The 5000-nt window shown below is 33.9% G+C and overlaps 1 protein-coding gene across 1 annotated transcript in view; it reads left to right on the forward strand.

Annotated features, from left to right (window-relative positions):
• The window catches only part of LOC137627138 (uncharacterized), a 428038-nt gene that overhangs the window by 236863 nt on the left and 186175 nt on the right, over positions 1–5000 (forward strand). The gene's annotated exons all lie outside the window — the stretch shown is intronic.

A 5000-nucleotide genomic window follows, 5' to 3' on the forward strand; every position in this document is an offset into this window, starting at 1 on the left:
TATATATATGTGTGTGTTTGTATGTTTATATATACAAACACACACATATATATAATTATATATATGTTATATATATATATATATAGTATATATTATATATATATAATATATATATATATATATATATATAAATATATACTAAATATATATATATATATATATATATATATATATATATATATATATATATATACATATATATATATATATATATATATATATATATATATATATATATATATATATATATATATATACATATATTTATACATTTCTAGTGGCAGGTGGCTGGTGGCATGTGTCTAATGAGCTTGGGGACTCCGCCCACTTAACACCTGACCCAAGCCTAGGTAGCTGGTGAGAGAGTGTCATTGTTCTCTAAATCTCTAAAAGTGTGTTCATACATTTGCTTCCTCTATAAAATGTAAAAAAACCCTCTCAATAAATCAGTCCACTGAAGAAGTATCACGAAACTAGTCAGGACTTAAGCTTATATTTCGTATTTTCATTTTCCCTGTGGTTCATCTGTATATATATATATATATATATATATATATATATATATATATATATATATATGTATATATATATATAAATATATATATATATATATATATATATATATATATATATATATATATATATATATATATACATATATATATATATATATATATATATATATATATATATATATATAAATATATACTTATATATATATATATATATATATATATATATATATATATATATATGTATATATAAATATGCACATATATATATATATATATATATATAAATATATATATATATATACATATATATATATATATACATATATATGTGTATATATATATATATGTATATATATATATATATATATATATATATATATATATATATATGCATATATTTATACATATATATACATATATATATATATATATATATATATATATATATATATATATATATATTATACACATATAACGATATATATATATATGTAAATATACATATACATATATATATCATATTTATATATAAATATATATATATATATATATATATATATATATATATATATATATATATATATATATATATATATATATATATATATATTGATATAGATTAAATATATATAAATATATGTATATGTACACACACACACAAACACACACACATATATATATATATATATATATATATATATATATATATATATATATATATATATAATTATATATATATCTACATCTATATATATATATATATATATATATATATATATATATATATATATATATGTATGTATATATATATATATATATATATATATATATTTCTACCTCATACTTGGGATCGAACACTAGCCCCTTCTAATGAAAGGCCAGGTCGAAACCAACCATGCCACGAGAGCCCATAAAAGGAAATCTTAACCTGACACTAATCTAGTTGTCCGAGGATTTACCTGGTGAGACATCAGTCTCTTTACCAGCGAGTTTTACCAGATTTCCCCGGGCCACCACGTGACACAATTGGTAGTAATTCATTCAAATTACCCCTAATGAGTCAATATGGATAAATATCAACACAACATGGTGTTCAAATAGAAATAATTTCTACCTCATACTTGGGATCGAACACTAGCCCCTTCTAATGAAAGGCCAGGTCGAAACCAACCATGCCACGAGAGCCCATAAAAGGAAATCTTAACCTGACACTAATCTAGTTGTCCGAGGATTTACCTGGTGAGACATCAGTCTCTTTACCAGCGAGTTTTACCAGATTTCCCCGGGCCACCACGTGACACAATTGGTAGTAATTCATTCAAATTACCCCTAATGAGTCAATATGGATAAATATCAACACAACATGGTGTTCAAATAGAAATAAATTTCTACCTCATACTTGGGATCGAACACTAGCCCCTTCTAATGAAAGGCCAGGTCGAAACCAACCATGCCACGAGAGCCCATAAAAGGAAATCTTAACCTGACACTAATCTAGTTGTCCGAGGATTTACCTGGTGAGACATCAGTCTCTTTACCAGCGAGTTTTACCAGATTTCCCCGGGCCACCACGTGACACAATTGGTAGTAATTCATTCAAATTACCCCTAATGAGTCAATATGGATAAATATCAACACAACATGGGTGTTCAAATAGAAATAAATTTCTACCTCATACTTGGGATCGAACACTAGCCCCTTCTAATGAAAGGCCAGGTCGAAACCAACCATGCCACGAGAGCCCATAAAAGGAAATCTTAACCTGACACTAATCTAGTTGTCCGAGGATTTACCTGGTGAGACATCAGTCTCTTTACCAGCGAGTTTTACCAGATTTCCCCGGGCCACCACGTGACACAATTGGTAGTAATTCATTCAAATTACCCCTAATGAGTCAATATGGATAAATATCAACACAACATGGTGTTCAAATAGAAATAAATTTCTACCTCATACTTGGGATCGAACACTAGCCCCTTCTAATGAAAGGCCAGGTCGAAACCAACCATGCCACGAGAGCCCATAAAAGGAAATCTTAACCTGACACTAATCTAGTTGTCCGAGGATTTACCTGGTGAGACATCAGTCTCTTTACCAGCGAGTTTTACCAGATTTCCCCGGGCCACCACGTGACACAATTGGTAGTAATTCATTCAAATTACCCCTAATGAGTCAATATGGATAAATATCAACACAACATGGTGTTCAAATAGAAATAAATTTCTACCTCATACTTGGGATCGAACACTAGCCCCTTCTAATGAAAGGCCAGGTCGAAACCAACCATGCCACGAGAGCCCATAAAAGGAAATCTTAACCTGACACTAATCTAGTTGTCCGAGGATTTACCTGGTGAGACATCAGTCTCTTTACCAGCGAGTTTTACCAGATTTCCCCGGGCCACCACGTGACACAATTGGTAGTAATTCATTCAAATTACCCCTAATGAGTCAATATGGATAAATATCAACACAACATGGTGTTCAAATAGAAATAAATTTCTACCTCATACTTGGGATCGAACACTAGCCCCTTCTAATGAAAGGCCAGGTCGAAACCAACCATGCCACGAGAGCCCATAAAAGGAAATCTTAACCTGACACTAATCTAGTTGTCCGAGGATTTACCTGGTGAGACATCAGTCTCTTTACCAGCGAGTTTTACCAGATTTCCCCGGGCCACCACGTGACACAATTGGTAGTAATTCATTCAAATTACCCCTAATGAGTCAATATGGATAAATATCAACACAACATGGTGTTCAAATAGAAATAAATTTCTACCTCATACTTGGGATCGAACACTAGCCCCTTCTAATGAAAGGCCAGGTCGAAACCAACCATGCCACGAGAGCCCATAAAAGGAAATCTTAACCTGACACTAATCTAGTTGTCCGAGGATTTACCTGGTGAGACATCAGTCTCTTTACCAGCGAGTTTTACCAGATTTCCCCGGGCCACCACGTGACACAATTGGTAGTAATTCATTCAAATTACCCCTAATGAGTCAATATGGATAAATATCAACACAACATGGTGTTCAAATAGAAATAAATTTCTACCTCATACTTGGGATCGAACACTAGCCCCTTCTAATGAAAGGCCAGGTCGAAACCAACCATGCCACGAGAGCCCATAAAAGGAAATCTTAACCTGACACTAATCTAGTTGTCCGAGGATTTACCTGGTGAGACATCAGTCTCTTTACCAGCGAGTTTTACCAGATTTCCCCGGGCCACCACGTGACACAATTGGTAGTAATTCATTCAAATTACCCCTAATGAGTCAATATGGATAAATATCAACACAACATGGTGTTCAAATAGAAATAAATTTCTACCTCATACTTGGGATCGAACACTAGCCCCTTCTAATGAAAGGCCAGGTCGAAACCAACCATGCCACGAGAGCCCATAAAAGGAAATCTTAACCTGACACTAATCTAGTTGTCCGAGGATTTACCTGGTGAGACATCAGTCTCTTTACCAGCGAGTTTTACCAGATTTCCCCGGGCCACCACGTGACACAATTGGTAGTAATTCATTCAAATTACCCCTAATGAGTCAATATGGATAAATATCAACACAACATGGTGTTCAAATAGAAATAAATTTCTACCTCATACTTGGGATCGAACACTAGCCCCTTCTAATGAAAGGCCAGGTCGAAACCAACCATGCCACGAGAGCCCATAAAAGGAAATCTTAACCTGACACTAATCTAGTTGTCCGAGGATTTACCTGGTGAGACATCAGTCTCTTTACCAGCGAGTTTTACCAGATTTCCCCGGGCCACCACGTGACACAATTGGTAGTAATTCATTCAAATTACCCCTAATGAGTCAATATGGATAAATATCAACACAACATGGTGTTCAAATAGAAATAAATTTCTACCTCATACTTGGGATCGAACACTAGCCCCTTCTAATGAAAGGCCAGGTCGAAACCAACCATGCCACGAGAGCCCATAAAAGGAAATCTTAACCTGACACTAATCTAGTTGTCCGAGGATTTACCTGGTGAGACATCAGTCTCTTTACCAGCGAGTTTTACCAGATTTCCCCGGGCCACCACGTGACACAATTGGTAGTAATTCATTCAAATTACCCCTTAATGAGTCAATATGGATAAATATCAACACAACATGGTGTTCAAATAGAAATAAATTTCTACCTCATACTTGGGATCGAACACTAGCCCCTTCTAATGAAAGGCCAGGTCGAAACCAACCATGCCACGAGAGCCCATAAAAGGAAATCTTAACCTGACACTAATCTAGTTGTCCGAGGATTTACCTGGTGAGACATCAGTCTCTTTACCAGCGAGTTTTACCAGATTTCCCCGGGCCACCACGTGACACAATTGGTAGTAATTCATTCAAATTACCCCTAATGAGTCAATATGGATAAATATCAACACAACATGGTGTTCAAATAGAAATAAATTTCTACCTCATACTTGGGATCGAACACTAGCCCCTTCTA

The sequence above is a fragment of the Palaemon carinicauda genome, chromosome 34 (genome assembly GCF_036898095.1).
Source record: "Palaemon carinicauda isolate YSFRI2023 chromosome 34, ASM3689809v2, whole genome shotgun sequence".
Lineage (NCBI taxonomy): Eukaryota > Metazoa > Arthropoda > Malacostraca > Decapoda > Palaemonidae > Palaemon > Palaemon carinicauda.